Source organism: Prinia subflava, chromosome 4 (genome assembly GCF_021018805.1).
Source record: "Prinia subflava isolate CZ2003 ecotype Zambia chromosome 4, Cam_Psub_1.2, whole genome shotgun sequence".
NCBI lineage: Eukaryota > Metazoa > Chordata > Aves > Passeriformes > Cisticolidae > Prinia > Prinia subflava.
The window spans coordinates 32479754-32501910 of record NC_086250.1 but is presented as its reverse complement, the minus strand read 5'-3'; the positions used below and the strand labels follow the sequence as shown (position 1 = coordinate 32501910).

Genomic DNA, 22157 nt, shown 5'->3' with positions numbered 1-22157 from the left:
ATAGCAAACGTCTGCTAACCAACTTCTCAAAAATATTTACAGATCTGTGGCCTAACGTGTGGATTAAAGGTACAAAAGATAATTGTGATTAATTACAGTACATTCTTGGTGCATGAAGATACATGTTCAGGTAAATTTGCCTGCCAAAATAATTGAATGTTTCTTCTTTTATGCATTTCTAATTGAACATAATTTTCGGCATCTTATTACGGCTACAGTTCTTGGAAAGTTGCAGCTATACTTGTACATATAACATAGAAAAAGATACTATTTTAAAACTATCTCAACATTATGGTGTAAATTTTATTCCATTGCTGATGTCAAGATGACAAGAAGCTGAACTTTTTACGTCCATAAATACTCTGAGTACCTTAAAAATATCTTACAGATAAATGTCTTTCATCATGCTTCCTCTTAAAAGAATTATATCTACCCAAATGCTAAAACAATTAAATGCAGAAAAAACCCTGATCCTCTTGTTGCAAACTTAAAAAGTAATCTATGTTTTATTGAGCTGGCAGAGAAGAACACACAGCTTTCAGGGACAGAAATGTTTCCTATTATACTGACAGTCCATTCGCAATCCCCATTCTATCACACTCTTTCATCCTCTGCTCAGAAATATGATACAAATGTTATTGTCTCAAGCTGTGTTTATGACACGAGCTGTAGCAGAAGAGAAAAGTTAGTTATTTTAATTTTTGGAGGGAGGAGGGGATGTCTTTAACAAAAATGTTAGACTTGATCCATGGGCCATCATGTTTTAAATGGATTTTTCATCACACAATTTATTTAATTTGGGGAGCTGTTATAACAACAGCAGAAAAAGTTTGGGTTGGGGATTTGGGTTGTTTTTTGGGGTTTTGCTTGTTTATTTTTGTGGTTTTTTGTTTGTTTGTTGGTTGGTCGGTTTGGTTTTTTGGTTTTTTTTGCTGTAGTGTATGCAGATTTTCATGTTACAGTACAGCTCTCATGTCCATTCCAGACATCACTGTATTCTGATGTATTGGGCAGGTATAAAATTATAAAGTCAAGAATATACTTTAAATGCCTTTCCAGTTTTTTACTTCACTGAAGCACTATTTCCCTCACAGATTCAGTGGCTGGCCTGCTATTGATCTAGTAGTCTACAAAATTCACATACATTAGGTGAGAAAACATAAACCTGTGAAGTTCACTGGAGGCAGAAATCTTGCTAAGCTGGACACTCCCTTTTTACCCTAAAGAAGCCTTTGTTGACAGTAGGAACCTCTAGCCACTTGGGATCTCATTTGGCAGGAGAGAAGCACATGGTAACTCTACCTACCTTGTAGCTGAGCACTGAAGAAATTGGAGCACTTTCTTGGGAGTGAGAGGCCTGGCTTGCAGATATTACAGAACCTACAGGTCAAACCTACTTGATGCACTACACAGCTTGAGAGCTGAGGGTGATGTTCCCCAGCTGAGCAACAACAAGAGCAAGTTTCTCAGCACTGAAATGTCATCCCAGTTCCCATTCTCTCTGTATCATCTGTACAATAATCACATAGGGAAAATCTCCTGAGAAGTGAAATGAATGTCCTGCCATTGCGTTCACCTGCTGCACGGGTGCACTGCCAGCAAGGTTCAACCCCAGACAGAACACACTTAGTGAAGTCTGTTGGAGTCTAGAACATCCCTCTGGCCACCCTGGAGGGTTTGGAGACCAGACAGGGGGGTCTGGGATCTGTACAAGGGGGTCAACCAGCCTCACACAGAGCCCAGGAGGACATTGCCTCTGACCCCTGTCCATGGGAGTGAATGCCCACATTGTATGAAGAATCACAAGCTGGGAGAATTCAAAATAAGTAGTATTTAGTTTATCATAGAATGTAAATGTAGAATCTAGGATTCTCAGTATATGGGGTTGAAGAGGCAAGATGGAGGAATTGGGGAGTGGCCCCTGTGCTCCTTGTTCTTGCTCTCGTCCCCCATTTTCTGCTGAGTTGGATCTCAAGGATTGGTTTAGAGTAGAACTGACATGTTAGCATAGGTAGTAGGTATTGGTACAATTTTGTAAATAAAAAGTACGTTGTGGACAGTGGTTGGGTCAGGGGTACTGTACATAAGGTGTGGGGCTCTCTGATCCGCCCAGTCTGCAGCGTGTCCTGCTCTGCTGGGGATGCCTCACAGAGCTGAGAAAGAACTAAGATAAGGTACCCTGCCAGGGAAGTGCCTGGCAGAGCTGAAAAAGGACTGAGATAATGAAGAATAAACAACCTTGGAAATGTGCACCGGTGGACTCAGCTTGTCGTCTCTACCTCTGGTGTGTAACACTTAGGGCAAAGAGAAGACTGAAAACCTTATTACCTCTGGGAACAGCAACCCAGAGGAAACTCCCAGGGAAAAGCAACCTTGGGGGAACCCTTAGTACCTTGAGGGACACCAACCCCAAGGAGAATCTCAGGGAAACAACAACCTTGAGAAAGTCCTCTGTGCTGTTAGTTTGAAATTGATAAGCTCATGATGCACTCATGTAAAAGCAGGCATATCCACCACTTTGAAGCAGAAATTATTGAACTTCTTTTCCTATTTTTAAATTACAATAGTCCTATTTAATGTGATAAGTTTGCATCCTTCAATAATATGATGAACTAAGAACACATTTGCAGCAAATGTGGTGAATGATGCTATCACATGTGCTTACAATATCTCTCTTTTTAGGGGACATCTATAATTCAAAGGTGTTTATTACTTCTTTCAACCATTTGGGTTCATATGTTGGACATAAATTGTTTGTTCACTTTTGTGTATTTTGAGCTGAGTATTTCGATCATACTGGACTCTCCTAATTTTTTTCTTCATTTCCCCTGCAACAAAATGAGTTAAACAGAGTTAAAATGAGTTCTCAGACAGTGTGCCCACAGAAAAATACCATTCTTTAGCAGATTTGTTTTTAAAGTGCTCTCCTAAGGCCATTTAAAAAATTCTTCATCTGCAGTGTGGATATTCACATGATGTTTAACATTCCTTTGAGAAACCACAATTTAATCACTCTCATTTGTTCCTCTGTGCCATTTTAAAGCGGTTATCTTATATAGTCATACAGGAAGGTTGAACATATGTGATACTTTAGCAGTCTTGGAGAATGAATAACAAAAAAATTCATACTCTTTGGAACTGCATTTGAAAGATAGAGAACTAAAACTTCTCTATCAATATTTACTGTTTAATCCATGAAACCATGAAACTATTTTCTTAGAGAAAAGGAGAAGGGGCAGACGATGATCTTTTCTCTGTGGTGACCAATAACAGGACTGGAAGCAAGTTGTGTCAGGGGAGGTTTGGGTTGGATATTAGAAAAAGGTTCTTTACCCAGAGGGTGGTTGGGCATTGAACAGGCTCCCTGGGGAAGTGGTCACAGCATCAGCCTGACAGAGTTCAAAAAGAGTTTGGACAATACTCTCAGGCACATGGTGTGATTCTTGTGGATGGTCTTGTGCAGGGCTGGGAGTTGGACTCAGCAATCTTGGGGGTCCCTTCCAAATCAGCTGTGATTCTGTGATTCCATAATCCTTATTTGAAATAAATGTGGAAGTGTTTTTATGTTCTCACTAATCTTCATAGATGAACACTTCTGTCTAAGTTCTGCTGATGCACTTACCATGCAGTGAAACACCCCAGAAAGAGGGACCAAGAGCAGGACACAATTCCTCAGTCTAGAAAAATCCCTGTGGTTGTATCCTGGAGAAAGGAGAGGCTTTATACTAGAGATGGCAGGTAGGCTTCTTCTGCAACTGGTGATCACTTACTGTGCAAAAAAAAGTGGAGGCATAACCTAAACATTAAAATAGAACTCATGATAAACATATCCAGACAGTCTTTGTTTTCAAATCCAAACTCACACCTTCTAGGATATTTTACACTGCCTCTTTTAAGAAGAGATTTGCAGTTAGTAAAAATGAAATCCAATTGAATCAAAAGATTTATTTTTAATACTTAGCTAATATAAACTATTTCTGTCAGGTCTCCTCGTACAGCCTGAGCAGCTCAGACATAAGCACAGAAAAATCCCTTTTGGAGACTAATTTATAATCTGGTCTGGTGTGTGCATATGCCTCTGTCAAAGGGTATTTGTCACCTGATTACCAGGTTTCAACTACAGACTAAGAGTCATGTTTGCAGTTCTGTCTTGAAAGCTCCAGACACATTTATATGACAATGTTATTTTGCCATAATCTTTGTAAAATATGAAGCAAAAGAAAGATGCAGAACAAAAACCAAAAAAGATTTATGAAACTGAGTTGTCTCAAGGCTTCTCAATAATGAGGGCAAAAGAATTTCATCACTACAGAAATGAGGGACCAAGACGAGGATGCATATGCTATGGTAAGGAAAGGAAATATGGAAGGGCAGGAGTAGGAGTAGGCATCAATATACTGCCCTTGGAAGCATGAGAATTTTGAATGGGATGACTACAGAAAATCCCCCTCCTCTGGTCTGGCAGGTTTCTTCAGCAATTTTCCATCCCACTTCTTCCTTTTATAGCTTACACAACAAGTAAAGTAGAAATAAAGATTGTTTTTTGACACTTAGAGTAAACATTGATCATGTAAAAAAGAAAAAGTCAAATTCCCAGAGCTTTTATCAGAAAAAAAGTTAGTAAATCTGCATTCTGAATTATTCCCAGGGTATAGACTGTCTTTTGGTCCTGTCCCAGTCCCACTGAACTCAAATAGCAAAATTCCCATTGGATAATTAGGAAATAGTTCCAGAGTCTATTTCATGACACAAGTAAGTGTGTTGTATTGAAATATCATGATGAATTTTCAAATGTAACTTTAAAAATTAGTTCTGCTATTGCAAATTCTGCTACTGTAAGGTTTCATAAACACTCAGAAAGTTGGTAATAAGGGGGCTATTGAAAAGATTTGAATAAGATAATTTAATGACCGTGTAATTTTACTCAAATGTTCAGGAGAAAAGAAGTGCATCTACAATATTGTAGTTGTTAAGAGACACAGGAAGTATCAGATACACAGTGTAGATGGTGTACAAGAAATGTCGCTCTATTCTCTCTCAGTAATAAGATTAGATAATATCAAACAAAGATTGCCTCCAGAGAGCTCTCTAGCAATACTGAAAGATCATTTGCACTTTGAGCAATACGAAAAAAAAACAGAGACCCATCGATTTTTAATTTTTTTTTTCCCCCAGAACCTGGTGAAAAAATCACCACATGCAGGCTCTCTATTTTCTGACAAAATGGCTGCCTTAGCCTAGCTTTGACCAAGATACTGATCTGGGCCTTCTAATGCCAAAGGTTTTATACAGCCAATGAAAACCCCAGTTCTGAAGCTTATTTTACCTTACACTTCCCTACCAGCAACTGTGTCTGAGTAATCACATTCCAAAATATGAATGTGATTTATTTTTCAAAACATATTTTAAATGTTGGGAAATTCACTTATTTTTTAAAAAAGGCAGGGGGTCCCAAAACTTGTGTTAGCCAAGCAAAGATAAGGATTCTCTGGTTAAGAGGAAGAGTAGATTACAGAGATGTAATAATCTTCTTATTGAGAAGACTTTTTGACCATCAAGAGAGGAATGTAGGAAGTAAGTGCATGTGTACCCCTCCTTCACTTCTGTGGGGAAGAGAGGTGAGGGAAAGGGATGAGACAGCTCCTTTCCTCTTCCTTCTCTTGAAGCAAGCAGTTCTTTTGTCTTCCCTGTCCTTGAAAAAAATCATGCCTTCTAAAAAAGTGCACAGATTTACACAAAAATGTCTTAGCAGTCTCATACCTATAGGTTGCTGCTGGCATATGCTGAAAGCAACAGTTAAAGGAAACACCTATTTCTTATATTCCAAAACTCTGCTTGAGTCAACACGGAATTTATTCCTTGGAGCCGTCGGGATTTAGAGGACACAGGCAAAATCTGGCGGAATCTCCAGTTCACAAGGGACTTCAGTTTAGCTCCAAAATTTAAATTGTTAGTGTTCAAGTAAGTTTGAATTTAAGAGAAAAAAAAGGTCTTTTATTCCCTGTTTAAAGGATTTTCTTCAGAATCTCTTTGTCTTTTTTTTTTAATTTTTTTTTTTTTTTTTTTTTTTTTTTTTTTTTTTTTTTTTTTTTTTTTTTTTACATTCATAGGCAAGCCTCATTTTTCTTCTCTAACTAGAAATAGCAAAAGTAATAATGACTCTGATCTAGGTCTGCCAGCAAGCCTGGTCTAAATGAGGCTTTCATACAGTGATTAGGATTTTTGCCTCTTTTCTTTGATCTCTAGTCTTGCCCTTGGCATTTGAAACGCTGCCAAATGGACCCTGACAACACTTCATGTCCACTCTGTGCTCATACACTCAGGTCTCTGTGAAACTGTGCTCTAACTAAATCTGTCTCCATAAACAGTCATAAGAGATTTTCTTTGGCTGTGGGGCAGGATGAAACATTTCTGGCTTCTAGTATGTTTATATAATGATCACAGGTTGAAATTAGAAGTCTCAAAGATTTCCCTTTCTCTTGCTTATGTGGAAGCTTAAATGCACCATAAAATGAAACAGAAGATAGTGGATTTGGATCAAAGTTAATACAACAGCACCAAATAAAAGGAATGTACAGAAAATTAAGGTCAATTCTTAGTTCTGTTAGAGTTAAAAGCAAAATATCTAGCTGTCACAACTGAGCTCATTTTGATTAAAATACAAGTGGAAATATAATTTATTAATCTGTATATTTGCAAAGTTTGGGGTTTTTTTATCACAGATGTGAGAGATAATTTTTCTTGAAATGAACAGCTGAAGAAAAGATCCAGTTAATGCCAATAGGTGAATGTAACCTGAGCAATTAATAACTATTTTCAGCTATTATGAAATGACCATCTCATGTAGTACGATGTCATACATACCCATTTTCGTCATTATCAAAAATCACATTTTCCTCTGCCTTTTTTTCTTTATTTCTTTATTTTCCCCTCTTTCTTGCACACAATTTAGTAACTGGTAGTACTCATAGGGTAGTTTTAATTTAATTATGACTAATGTTTTGTTTGTGTTGACTCTCTCAGATTGCTATCAGCCTGCAACTCTTAGTAGTTTATTTTCCTGAATGGGGTTTTGCAAAAAAGGTAACTCTACACTTTTACTTTATCCTTATACTTTAAGATGATATATATGGTTTTGTTTTAACTTTGAACATAAAAACTCTTAGAACTACAGTGAAATCATTACTTTGGAACAGAGCAAGTATCCATCACAGATCTCAAAATTAGGATTTTGTGTAATCGGGCTTCATTCACTTTCCTCATGGACTTTTATTAAGGAGGTAACACAATCATTTGAAAATCTTTACCACTGCCACATGCTTGTTATCTCCAGGCTGGATTGGTATAAAGCATTATAATTCTAGTGGTAGCTGGGGTCAGGGCAGAGCTCCAGCTAGGTGGGAGGCGACAGGCAGTTCCTCAATTAGATGAGTCACTTCATTTACCTCTAATTCATCCATCAGGTCCCAATCAATTCCCATTTGCTATTCAAGATGTTGCATTGCTCACTTTCCTAAGAAGTTCAAGAATGTATCAACACTTTGCCTCCAGCAAGAGTATTTCAAGATTTGCAGCACATTTCATGATTCCAGAAGGAATGAAATCTGTATTTGGGGAGAATTTTTGGGGGGGGAATGTTATAATGAATTAGCATTTTCCTTCCTCTCCATTTAATAAGGAAGAGTTTTATAATTAGAACCCTTGTCTTGCTGATAGGTTCAGGGCTTGTAATTCTATTCTTTCTGATTGAGTTTATAAAGCTACTTCCCCAGTTTCTCGGGCTACATACATAACCTGTTTTGAGAACGATACTGCTCATAAGATACTGAGATGGAAGAAATCCAGCCTTATGTCCTCATTTGAAATCATTACACCAAGATTTATACTTGAGATTCCTGTTTTGTAGTTAGTGGCTTTTGCTACATGTCTATGGTCTGTAGGTTGTGATCATATAATCCATATTTCTCAATCAGATATAGAGAGGATCTAGGTAAATCAATGACAGTACCTTCCCCTATGATCCATCCAGGCAAGAAGGAAGTACAGTTAACTACAGTAAGCACAAAATAATAGCAACTTGAACAAATTCTTCTCTATAACTGCTCAAAACCCATGGAACTTCCACAGCATATTCACATAACTGATCAAGGGGTAGGTGCCTCCTCAGGAAGTTTGCTGGTAACACAAAGCTGGGAGGAGTGGCCAGTACTCCAGACGGCTGTGCAGTCCTTCAGATACCCCAGCCCTTCAGAAGGGCCCCAACAGGCTAGAAAGACGGAGAGCAAAGAACCTTCTAAAATTCGTCAAAGGCAGATGCAGGGTCCTGCACCTGAGAAGCAATAACCCCATGGACTAGCACAGGCTGAGGGCTGACCTGCTGGAAAGCTGCTCTGCAGAGAAGGACTTGGGCATCCTGGTGGACAACAAACAATCCATGAGCCAGCGGTGCCCTGGTGGTCCAATGGTATCCTAGAGTTCATTTGGAAGAGCAGCACCAGCAGATGAAGGGACATCTGATTATCATGATCCTGCCCCTCTGCTCAGCCCTGGTGAGGCACATCTGGAGTGTTGTGTCCAGTTCTGGGCTCCTCAGGACAAGAGGGACACGGAGCTCATGGAGCAGGTCCAGCAGAGAGCTAGGTAGGTGATTTAGGGAATGAATGGAGTTTCTCTCCCATGAGAAAAGCAGAGGGAGCTGGGCCTGTTCAGCCACAAGAAGAGGTGACTGAGAGGGGACCTCATCAATTTATTTAGGTGTCTGCAGGGAGACATCAGAGGATGTTTCCAGACTCTGCTCAGTGGTGCCAAGCAACACAACGAGAGGCAATGGGCAGAAACTGATTCACAGAAAGTTCCTGAATATGAGGAAGAACTGCATTACTGTGCATGTGACTGAGCACTGGAACAGATTGTCCAGAGGTGTTGTGAAGTCTCCCTCACTGGAGAACAGTCTGAACACAACCCTGTGCCATGGGCTGTAGGATGACCCTGCTTGAGCAGGGAGGTTGGACCAGACAACCCCCTGTGTTCCCTTCCAATCTTACACATTCTGTGATTCTGTGAAATTATTTGAATAACGGAAAAGTTGGGTTGTGCAAATACAGAACAAAAATAGCATTCTGCCTTTCCTGGAGTCTATCCAATTTCTTTAACTGCATTATAAAAGTTGTATTCCAAGAGCTCTGGAAAGTATTTCACTCACTTCTTTATCGAAAGAGCATCTTGATAGAGAAATGGAATGACGTGCATGAATTAAAACATGAAAGATCACTAAAAAATGGGCTTCTGAATGTAAAGTTCATGATGTGTTGTTAGTTGTGGACAGTGGATTTTCTTTGCATATTGTGTTCTCTTTTTATTGGAAGCTTGCTGAGTGCACTGTAAGTATAATGGAGAAAAATAGCTTTCACATGTCCTAGCCTGCAGCAGGAATGATTAAAAGTACCCAAATTTAACCAACAGAGTTTCTGTATTTTGGAGAGCAATTACTTTAATCGGTAATCCTTGTTAGTTTGTTTTCCAAATCTGGGTTTATGGCATAATTCAGAGACTCTGCAACTATTTAACAATTTCTCACATTTGTCTTGAAGTGTAAGAAAGAGAAAGCCTTTTTATACATTTCTTGCCCCCAGGTAAGTATATATATCCTGTGTAGTTCAGCTACAGAAAGAATAGAGGGGATGTTTTTACACCTGAAATGAAATGACTATAACATTTCAGTGTGAACAGTCTTCTACCCCTCCTGCTGTCACATACCCAGTCTTGCTGTAGCCACTAGTAAAAAGTGCAGCCTCAAATCCATACTGACATTTCAATCCAGACATTTTGAAAAGACAGGGTGTAAGGGCTTATTTTATGTTGATCATTAGGAGTGATAAACTGTTATGAGGTGTTCAGCTGTTTCGATAAGCATTTCTTGAAAAGCAGGATTTCATATTCAGACCATGCTTTCATTTCTTGAAATGAGAGCAGGACCTAAAATATATTTAATATTCACTCCTCCTAAAAAAAAAAAAATACTTCTGGTTTCTGTATTTTTCTGCAGGCTTCCAGCATTCTGGAATCTGCTTTTAGTCTCCTAATTGAAACCACATAAACCTGCTGCTAGCAGCCCCTATCCCTAATCTGGGTCAGACCCTTTTGCCCTCCACAAGGAGAACCAGACCTTCTGGGACCCCCACACCAGAAGTCACCTGCTGGGGTATCTTTGAGTGTCACTAGATTTGCTAAAAGTTGGTGAACTGGAAGATACTTTGAATAAAGCATTTCAAGTGAGCCAGTATTAACAAATAAAATCTGATTTATTTATATTCTTTTAAGAAAATGTGTAACCAGCTCAAACAGTAAACATAAACATTTACCAAATATATCAGATTGTTGGACTTTGTGTGCTTATGCCTTTGTGTGCAACACAAGGACATAAATCTGAAAACCAGATTTTTTTTTTCCAACAGTACTCACTGTAATTTTCATGGTGGTGACAGAAGTTCATCTCAGAACTGGGCCTTGTATTTCTGCCAACACACAGCATGCTTGACCTGCAAAGCCCTTGCTATTCCAGAACTAAGTCTCCACTGAGCAAACTCTGACAGTTATGCAGACTATGGCAATGTGGATCTGTAGCTAGTTAAAGGGAAAATGACACCAAGAAATTAATTTTCACTTGTGACACGAAGCAGTTCTCCAGATAAGATAGCAGAGAGGCATAACTTAATGCTCCCCAACCTATAACACCATTGCCTAATAACTGGTATTCAGCTGGCTGCAATTTTGCAGTGAAAACTCAAAAAGTATAATTTGGTGATGAAACCAAAATGAGAAAGCTTCACAGCATGAATAAATACATTCAAAGCAGGTCAATAAATTTTGATTAGTTGGTTGCCCCTTCCTTTTAGCAGAAAAAGTCAGTCGTATTTGATGCAGTTCCTAAGCAAGTATATCACGTGAACAAGGGAAATATTTTATTTTTGACTGGCATTGGTATAGCTCTTGGGAGATCTGGTATTCACAACATCAGCTTCAGCAATTCAAGGAGAGGCCACCTAAATCTCTGGTATGTCAGAGCTGGCCACGTGAGGTGCGGTGAGCTCTTGCCCGGCGCGCTGTTGCTGGAGCAGCAGGGACGCATGTGATGGCTCTGGTGTGTGACACCAGCCTGTGGATACTGACAATGGTCTGAATTTTAGGCATCAGGCAGCAGCAGTGTCTGAGTGAAATCATTCACACACCACCACCTTCACACAGGCCTGAGAAAGTGGCCTGGGAAAAATAAAGGAGGAACCATAACAATCCTTGGAAAGTGAAAAACCATCAGCAGGTGGTGTTGTTCCAACTTGTTTACTGGCAAGGATGTTTACAAAGAGGTGTAGGCTCTAACGACCAATTATATGAATTGTACCTAAGTACTGTGTAAAAGGGGAACTCAGAAAATAAAGATTGCTGTCATTTTTGCTCAGTGCTGAGTCATGTCGCTACTCATGCCGTCTGTACTCAGCAGCGACAGCAGCCGGCAGCAGGGAGGCCTCGCCTCTGAGAGGCACCCCTGGGAATACTGGTGTGGACAGCTGGAGAGCTTCCCACTGTGGCACAGGAATACGGTGGATTGATAATTCTGGTGGAAAGGAGGACAGGTATAAAAAAAGCACCCCTATGAGCAGAAGCTCTAATTAATTTTCTAGATGTACTTCCAAGAATTAGTTACTAAAAAAAACCCCAAAAAACCAAGCAGGTGTACTTATCTAGCATTAGAAACTTTAGCTTGGGTTTTGTTTATTTTTCTCTTTGACTACTATACCATAATGTAAGAAAAAAGAATGACCAAGACGTTTAACAGAGAAATCATCATATAGTACAGAAGTTAAAGACTGAAGTACAAAGCTTTAAGAAGAAACTGTAAGATTTATTAGTTTTTCAGTGTCCTTTTATCCTCAGGCACTGAAGTAATGATAAAACAAACAATGCTGAAAAACAGTACTCACAGGCTTCAAATCATTGATATAATATTATTCAGATATAATATTGATATATTATTATTCACATTATTCAGATAATAAATGTGCATTAACCCACTGCACATGCCATACATCTGTAGCTTGACACAATGGCATGATCAATGCATGTCCCAGAAACTCAAAATCATCAATTTAATTTTTCATTCATTTTAAATCCAGTAGGTCTTTAGAAGCACTATGTATGCAGGAAGTTAAAAATCTAAAAGTAGAAAATTGCTATATCATAAAATTCTATGCATTATATTTTTATGGGGCATCATTTGCAATATAGCAAGTCAAGGTAGTCACGCAAGCTGGAATTTTTTCCGTGTTGCATGTTTCAGTGTTTCAGTTTTTCCTCTCATTGAACTTTTGATTTTGAATTCCCCTCAATGAATTTTTAAATTTGCTTTAAAAGTTATATTTTTGATAACATATTACCTTCAGCCTTTGTTCAAAGTATTTTTAGATGTTTGAGTAAAGTATTTGTTATTTATAATATTTTAAATTTAATTTCTTATAGTTTAATTAGTTTTTGAAACACAAAGGTGAGATTGCCAAATGTATGCAGAAATTAAATTCTTTTTCTGCTCATAACCTCGTGCTTGCAGCAAAAATTTACTTGTTAAGTTATAAAACAGAATAATATGTGGTCCTTTTGCTCTGTTCTTTCTGCAAATGTATATAATTGACAGAAATACTTAACCCTAAACCTTTGCAGTTCTTACGAGTATATGCCAGTAAGTATATATTACACCAATTAATTATAGACTGTGTTCAAACAGCAAGAGAAGAAAAATCACTCAGATGTCTGATGGATAAGGCACTTTAAGTAAATTTCTCTGAAACATTTTATTGGAGCAACTTTAGTTTCTTGTATTCATCCGAGCCGTACTTCTAATAGTAACAGCTTCTTTGTTAGACTTATGTATTTTGTTTGAAAATGGAAATATTCCCTGAGGAAATGCCCCTTTTTGACAGAAATATCTTTTGCAAGAACAGAATTAAATGCAAATTCTAGAAACTTATGGCATCAGACCATTACACTGCACAAGTATTCAACAACCTGATTCAGTCCTCCACAGGATCTTTCCATTAGATGTAGTAGAGGACCTAATCAGGTAGATCTGAGATGCCTAAGCCAAAAAAATTCCCCTTATACTCCCCACTCGATGATGTCTAAACCTGATGGCTGTTAAGATCAGTTGGTTTCTCCCTGATTGATTTTAACATTCTTTAAACTCTTAAAATTTTGTTTCAGTGAATCCCCAGGGCTTCCCCAGACCCAGGAGATTCTTATCTCCTGCCTAAACCTGATGCAAATGTGAAAAAAAAGCATTTCTCTCCCAGGCTTCTGTAGGGTCTGACACAGGCTGACACAACCTCATAAAACTGTTGTGGCTACTTTCTTTCCAGTTGCACCTGAGGGGAAATGCAGTGGCCATAGACATTCAAACATTCAGCCAGGAAAGAGACACTCTGGATTGAGTTCTCTCCTTTGCCTGAGAGATCCAAACTGAAATAACTTTCCTCTCAGGAGGGTCATGTAAGAACTAAGGTGCAGGTTATTTGAGGGAACAGAAGCAAAGCAATTATGTGAAGGGGTGCTCTTGGCATATTCTGGCTGTATTTTATCTCTAAGAGCTAAAAACGGAAGGCAGATGAGCTTGTGGGTTCTTCATCTAAACAAAGTAAGTCTGTGTTGTGTTTGATTTAAAGTACAGAAACAGCCTTTGGAGAACGGACCCAAAAAATCCTCCAGCACTCTTCAAATCCTGACCATCAGCTTATGCCACCAAGACTTTCTTTCACTTGTCTCATGAATTTCAGTGCTGGCACAGGACAGGGACAGTGAAAGGGGATCTAACAACATATATTAATCATTGTTCAATGAATGTATGGCCTTGCTGCCTTATAATGAAGATTTATGGCTTTAAAACTCTCATAGCAAGGAGAATTTCAGACCCAAGCAGGCCACACTTCGTAAAAGTTATTTAAAATACCACCTTTCCATCTTTTGTCTTTCTCTTTCTCTCCCTACCACTGTCTCCCCTTTTCTGTTTCTTCTAATGAACAGTAAACCTCACAGCCATATAAAGGACTGCATAGAATTTTCTGCAACCATTTATATGCACTCACCTGGACCTTTTGAAAATAAATTAGTCTCCTGGAGCCACTGTTCTTCAGCAAACCACTATTTCAAATATACTGTTCCTCAGTGTGCTGTGCGGACTTGCCCCATACCAGTGTCTTTTCCTTTCTGGATCTTATTCTGAAACAGCTAATTCTCCTCTTCATCTTTATTGGAAGCCTAAGTGCCTCACTCAAAACTTAATTTCCACCCGGAAAAAAATGCTAAAACGTCATTAAACATGCATATTTTTAGCTATTAAACACAGTTCTTCATTAAATGCAGAGATTCAAGAAATGGAAAGAACCTGGCTTAATGCACAAAGCATGTAAGTAATTAGAAAAAAACCCCACACAACATTATTTCACATCAAAGCTAAATATTTGTGATATGAAAAGACTTGCATTACTTAATAAATTAGATGGCTTTCTCATGAGGCTTTCTTCCTTGGTCCCATTATTACTGGAAATCACTTGTAAGAGAAATTTGAATGCTGCACATCCAGCCAGTTAAACACAAAAGGATGGTTAGAGTGAAAGGGAGATACCAGTTTGAAACGGAATTATTATGGCTTCTTTTTCCCCTCCATACTCACTGAGTGCCATAATATTATGCACTTTAATTCTGTGAATCTTTGTATATCTCACATCAATGTTACTCTCACGATGGTTTGCAGAGCAGCAAAAGGGAGCCTATAATGCTTTGATTGTAATATACCATCACCACTTTTTTAACATTTTCCCTGCTTCATGGTATTGCATAATTGGGAAATTCATCAAAGCAGGAAAACATAATATAGTTGCAATAAGTCCGATAGTTATGAAAGTTCTGCACAGTTTAGCACCAGGAGGCTGAATTAATTTTACTGGTACCAAATTACAAATGTGGATAACAACATGTGCAGTCCTATATATATATACACAGGTATATGAATAAACATACAGGGATATGAACATAAAAATACCTATTCCATACAAAGAAACATAACAAAAAGGGTTGCAATAAATGCACTTGCTTTATATGACAGGTAGCTTCTTCCTGCATTTCTGTTTCTGTAACTTCATATCCTTAAATAAAGTCTCATCACTTGGGTTCATATAGACAACATTTTGATCAACACCCAAATTTATTATTGAATCTTGACTTTTTGCCTGCCTTGTGTAAGTGATATTGTGTACCTTTGGATTGTTCTTTCCCTGAAAAATAATGTTCATAATGAATGAACAATAATGAAAAATATTTGAAGAGTCTACCACTAGGCAGAATGATATAATTAAGTCTTTTATCGTTTAGCCTAGTTTGCAGGAAAACCTACAGGTAAAATAATTTACAAGGAAAGGGCCTAAACATTCCCTGACTTGCATTGTGAATATATTTCTCATATCTTAGGAATTTTAGGCTGTAGGGATCCGGCCCAAACAACACAATTGTGATTTGTATTTATATAGGCAAAGTGCGAGTTAGTAGACTTTGTAAAATAATAATAATTGTTTAATATTAGGACCAACTTCTGCCAAATTTTTGGAGCAGCTTAAGAACTAGATTTACAGTAAAATATAAGTTAATAAAAAAGTAAAACTAGAAAAGGACTTTACACCCAGAGTTCTAATTTCATTTCAGACTTTCCACATCTTCTCTAGATACACAAGATTCAGTATTAAAAAACTTTGATTTTGTTCTAAATTCTACAAATTATTCCCAAATGTGTGTAATGTAAGAAATTTCTAAAATGGAAAAAAACCCCCACTTATTTTCCTTAACTTGTTTTGATAACATTTCAATGTCCTCTAAAGCTCCTTAATACCTTTCAGAGATGCAGCAGAGTTCACAGGCTGAGAAGACACAGCCAAAGCTGTTTAAATCCCTGAACTTCAACAAAGTTTTTGACACTTTTTGCCATGACCTCGTCTTATACAGGCTGGCAAGATACTGACTGGACAGGTGGCCAGTGGGATGGATTGGAAACTGGCCCACAGGCTGAAATCAGAGGGTGCTGACTGATGCTTTTTACTCAGGCTGTCTGCCTGTAACACATAGAGTCCCACAGGGATCTATACTTGCCCCCATCCTATCCAACATCGTCATAAATGATCTGATAGGTTTGAATGATAGGTTTGAAAGCACCCTCACTAAGTTAGCTGATGGCATTTACATGTGTTTTACAGAGTATTTGTTGCTCAAGGAAGTTAAAATTCCAATTGTAAGTATTCTACAGAGTACCTTTTATGCTGTCTTTATGTCCAGTTATTTCTTTAGCTACTATCAGTCCATCACTCCCGAATGGTAAAGATGCTACCCACATTTAGTCTGCACTTTTCAGATTTTGATGTTGCATAAAATCTGTTCAGCAGTGGTAGAGAAAGGGAGGGACAAAAAAAGTAGTTATATTGTATTTTTTCACCAAAAAAAAAAAAAAAAAAAGGTTTTAGTGGTTATGTGCTAGGGCTTAATATTTTATCTGAGTCAGAAATTATGAAGCCAATTTTGTATGAGAATTGGATTCTTTGGTGTCTGTTTAGGAGTGAATGTAGAGTTTGGAGAAACTTTCCTCTGTGAAAGTTGTTTATTTTCAGAAAAGTTCAATTTCTATGAATATAAAAGTTTTGAGGCTTGTTTCATTTTCATATTTGTTACTTACAAATGGATTCCAAAGAAGGGAACAAGTCTCCACAAGAACTCACACATTAAGCATGATTGTGTAGAACTTCTTTTCTTGAGGAAGTTGAAATCCCTTTGGAGTAACAGTAGAAGAAACATAGAAATACTTTTTTATAAGTATTATTTGCTTTGTAAAATAGATAATCTATTATAAAGCAGTGTCGTGGTTGCGGGGGGGAGGTGAATTTTTCCAGGGGGATGTGGGCAGGCCAATCAGTGATCAGCTTTTCTGCTGGCACCTGGATTGGTCACTCAGAGGTTTGGACACGCCTCTGAGGACACAAAGAGTTAAAGCAGGACTCCAGGGGGGTTTGGCCTCTTTTTAGATTCTGGTTTCAGCAGAGGGACATCTCAGGCCTCCTTCCTCTGCCCAGCCACGAGGCTGGGTGGGGGAGGGGAAAACACGTGGTCGGGCTCAGGTAAGCCGGAGCCCCGGGGGGGAGAAGAGAGTGGACAGGACTGGAACTGAGCTGCCCCGTCCAGGATGGAGGGGTGGAAAACTGTGGAAGTGCCTGCTGTGTGTGCTCACCCCCCTTCCCCCCAAACTCCAGGAAAAAGTGCCCAGCCACGTGGGAGTTGCTGAGCCTGGGAGTACCTGAGCCTGCACCCTGCTGAGAAGAAACTGTTAACCCTTGCTTGGTAGAAAGAAACTTTTCTTAGACATTGATTCTCATGACTGGTAGTTTTCAGAGAGAGGGAAGCGGCCTGAGACCGAGGTGATAAAGCATGATTGGAAGGAATTCGATGGAAGAATGAGAGGAGTAGCCTTCTGAGCTGGAATTCTCTTGCATAATGTCAGCCATGGACTGAACTTAAATCTCTTTTAAACATAAACTGCATTTTTTGGGTGGATGCAGCTGCCCTTGCTTTTGCTACAGTGACTGGCACTTGAAGAGTTAGAGCGAGCAGAGAAAAGAGAGGGAGGGTGAGGTGGCACCCTCTGCCCTCAGGGCAGACCTGCTCCTGGAACCCCGGCCCCTGGGTAAAAAGGGGGAGAGCTCGGCATGCAAGTATCCTTAAAAGAGCCCTGTATGCAGCTTTCAGCCTATGAGACAGCGGTGAGAGCGCTGGACATAGGAAAAAGAGAGTGTCACCCTGGCAGACTTCTCCGGGCGGTGCCATGGGTGACATGGAAACACATAAGGGGTGGACCCGTGTTTTCTGAGGAACAGTCTGTGGTGCGAGAGAGACTCCTCTCTCCCTTGCTGAATTGAAGATTGGTTTGTTTTTGAGTAGTGATTGTTTGATCTAAAACCCAAAGGTTTGGTCTGTGAAGAGTAATGTGTGGAAAGTAGAAACTGAGAGAAGAAATGTTCTGAAAGGTTTTTATTTCTGTCTCTGTGTGTGTTTAAGAGTTTTTCTGTCTCTGTTCTTATGTAATGTAATAAAGTTTTGGTGTTTTTTTGTTTTCAAGATTTAAGCCTGCTCTGCTCTGTTCCTGATCACATCCCACAGTAGTTGTTAAAGAAAAAACATATATTCATGAGTGCATTAACATCTGGCCGGTGCCAACCCATAACAAGCAGTTACTTTTTAAAATATATAGTTTATCCCTAAATGTTGCCAGAAGTCAAATTTAAGTCTTCAGAAAGTTGTTACGTCTGATTAGAAATCAGTGCTGTATAAGATGCTGTTTTATTTATGGATGACCTGGAGAGTTCACCTAGTGAGAATCACTTCTCACCACACAAGAGCTGCAAATTGTATTTGAAAGTAATATTTCTGATTAAAATTGGCCCTTCTAAGCCTCCTGTTGACTAACTCCTGTTTCCTTAAGCAGTAACTTTATTTCAGCTGAAAATATCCTCAGCAGACATGCTTTCAAGTTCTGTACTTATGCTGCTCTAATGTTGCAGCCAGAACCTCAAACACTTATTCAGACACAGCCACCAGGCTGTGGAAGTGCCTGACTTTTTCCCTGCCATATTTGCAACTTCTGTGCTGAAAGAGTGGCCAGTGTAGCAACTCAAAGTTTCTGCCTTCCTCTCAGTCAGTGTCTATTATGATATTTTTGATTACCTGCTTTCTACTGCTGGCTTGTGACCACTGGCCCTCTCTGTGCCAGCCCTACTATTTTATCTTATGACACCATTCTGATAAATCTCTGCAATTTCTGAGAAGTGTTTCAAGATACAGCAGCAGCCAAGCTACCATTGAACTATCTTTGGACTAAGGATCATGTCTTCCTGTGGTTTCATAACACAAACTCATGGAGTCAAATTCAATGATCTTCTAGGGATGGAAAGGCAATTGATAGTATATGTTGGATATACTTCCAGTCCTTTCACAAAAATATCTGCATTTACATAAGATTTTTCTGCATTTGTGTACGCAATGAAGTAATATTGTAAATATTTATTGCATTTTGAATACACTCAGAGAAGTCTTTGCATCATTCAGTGATAATGATTTTATTTAAGACCATAGGAATTCTGAAAGTTCTAGTTTAAGAAAGCTTTCATTAGTAAAAGGAAATTTTGCCACTACAATTTTTTTTATCATTATTGATTCAAAAGAATTTTGTAATTAGGACAATGAATAATGCTTTCTTTTATATTTTCCTGTAAGTATGGGGAAGAATACATCATAAAAGGAATATGCAAATTCTACCAGAAATTGAATCCACTGATTTAAAATGTAATCTGTTTGGCTGTGCTGCTGGAAGTAATTCCTCTGATACATAAGGTAGCAGAGAAAAAGGCATACATCTTCATCTGCTCTGCTCTGGGTTACAGATGCAGATGTGGTTCTCTGCTCCCTGCTGCAGCTGAAGTGTTCGGGACAGCCTCCCAAGGGGAGCAGCAAGCAAGTTGGTCCCAGATTCCACATCCCATTCTCTGCTCAGTCTGCTCTAAGGACAGGCATGTGCAGCAGACCATGAGACAGCTGCCAACGCCTCGGGAACTCCAGCATGAAGACCATGATATCTGACCTGTTTGCTGCTGCTGCAGCCATGGGGCGTGAGCTCATGGCTGAGCATAGTGCTGAGCACCAGGGGGATAGCTTGTAACACCAAGCTGCTTTGAAAACAGATTTTTCTTTTGATTTTGCAGAATTTCTTCTAAGAGTGGCAACCATATCTTTCCACTTCTCCTTTTTTCTGTGACAGCCAGGTACCATTGGCAGGGAAAAATTTTCCCTACTTCTTGACATTTTCGTTTGGCTGGTAGCCTGTCGGTCAATCAGCTCCATGTTGGAGGTTCCCATGCCTTATTGCCAACTTTGTGCATTTTCTACTTTCAAATTTTTTCTCCAAAATTATATGATTAGGTGAGAATTTAAGCTTTGGTTTGGTTTGGTTTTTGTTTTATGTTTTTTTTTTCAGTCTTGTGAGCATCAAGTCAGACAAATTATATTTTCAGGCCTCACTCATGATTTTCATATGCTTGGAGACAAAAAAATTCACTTCCCTTTCTACCTACTCACTTCCAGATCAGCAGCATCAGCAGAACATGGAAGACAGAGGTATAATGCTCCCAGACCCAGAGTCATCTGTGCTGTCTTCCAGGACCAAAGTAAGGTTTAACCTCTTTTCCTGTACCAAGTGAGTACGGATTTCCTAAAATGGAGGCTACCTTTAAAATATTCTCTGCAGAGGCAGAGAATACAGTTTAGTAGGAGATTCTTCAAACTATTGAGCATTACTGCCTTCTTATCTTTACAGGAACAGCTCCTGCTTCAGAAACTAAACAAATCTATACTATAACTTTTCCTCAGATACATTCTACAGATAAAAACTGCAAAATTTAAAATGTATAACTCAAATTTTGTTATTCAAAACTGTAACCCCTCACAGTTAAGTCTTGAAAACACTGTGCAGCAAAGTGAAATGGCCAAAGCTGGGAGGCTGAGTGGCTATTTTTTACCTTAGTTAACACTATTGGAATGTACTTTCTCTCTCTTGGGAGACAACACTTCTGAATCCTTTTGTAAAAGCTGTTACCTCTGTCCTTCTGTCAAAGATGAAACAGAGGTTGTTCCTGCCTTCAAAAATCCAGCTGTAGATGGTGATAATTCAGTGGTTTGAACATTCAGACTCACTTGCCTGAGGGTTGTCTTATAACCTACCAATCCTCCAGCTGCATCTGGGCCCTGCCCGCCATACATTGAGTTTCCAAGTGTGTGCAAGAGGGCAAACTTCACCTCCACCTTTGGAACAGGAATGCTCTGAAGCAAAATAACACAATATTCGGGGTGCACAAGCAGGAGACAAGGGAAGGTTGTTATACCTACTTATTTGCTTCCATCTACTGCTGTGCCTTATTCCAGAAGTATGCACCACCTCTGTGTACTCAAATGCATAAAGAACTGCTGCTGCTCTTCTCCTCCTTTCTGTTATAAAGAGAAAATACAAAATTAGCCATTCAAGGTGTTCAAACTTCTTCAGCTGAAAATCAGAATGTTTATTCTTTTTATCCTCCCCTTCCCCTGTTTGAACTCTGTTGCACTTGCTTGCACCTCCCTACCTCTGAGTTCAGTCTGAGATTATTTCTTCCCTTCCTTTTCAGATGCCATTCTGTCATGGTAAGAGGGGAAGAAAAGAAAAGAAAGGAGAAAGTTGCTTCTTTAGTGCAATAAAACCCACTGACCTCACTGTTTTTCTATGTCCCATTTTTGCAGAGCTCCTCTTCCTGGTCCTGTCTCCACCATATCCAAATGCAAGCACCCAGAAGTCCTTCCCTTGCTGGATGACTGTGCATATGCACCCAAACCTGTCCTTGTATGGAGTCCCACATGTTCCATGAGAGTTAACTGGTTAACTGGCAAACTGACTGGGTTAAGCCAGGCCAATGTACAAGACATCCCTGGTGAATTCTGCTCAAGGTTAGAGAAAAGCAACAATCTGAGCTTTGGTCATGGGGATGGATGCATCTCGTAAGTTACAGTTAAACAAATGAAAGGAAGAAGGATTTTTCAGACCCATAGCTTTGGTTTTCCATACTGCCTATGCTTGCTTTTTTCCCTTGATATTAACTTTAGCTATAGATGCTTGCTTTTCCCCTCGATATTAACTTTAGCTATAGATTCTATCTGTTTAAAGTTTGGATTATCATGTTATTTGTTAACCTGAGGGTACTCAGCCGATCCTGTAAGTTTGGTTATTGCTTGATCTGTTCAAAAGAACACCACATTTCCTTTACTTGCAAGTATTATCACTGTCAAATATGAAATGGTTTGCTGAACCATTGTGCAACAACATGTTTTATAACACGTTTTTCAGTGGATATATTTAGCTGGCAGGGCTATTTTAATTTACAAATAAATTATATATCATAGTTATTTTTAACTGAAAATATTTGAATTTAAATTAAGCCTTATCAAGCTACTACATGTATAGATATGAAGAGGCTCCTAAAATACCTTAAAAAAAAAAGACA

At 38.9% G+C, this 22157-nt stretch overlaps 1 long non-coding RNA gene across 2 annotated transcripts; it reads right to left on the bottom strand.

Moving 5' to 3' along the window:
• Positions 1-203: 203 nt before the first annotated feature.
• Positions 204-21866, bottom strand: LOC134549352 (uncharacterized). 2 transcript variants are annotated; one of them, XR_010080074.1, is made up of 4 exons: positions 21246-21866; positions 21013-21111; positions 3623-3769; positions 204-2828 (listed from the first exon to the last, which is right to left on the bottom strand). It is a non-coding gene; the product is annotated as an uncharacterized LOC134549352 (long non-coding RNA). The 2 variants fall into 2 exon arrangements; XR_010080073.1 differs by lacking the exon at positions 21246-21866 and having other exon boundaries at positions 21013-21231.
• Positions 21867-22157: the final 291 nt, after the last annotated feature.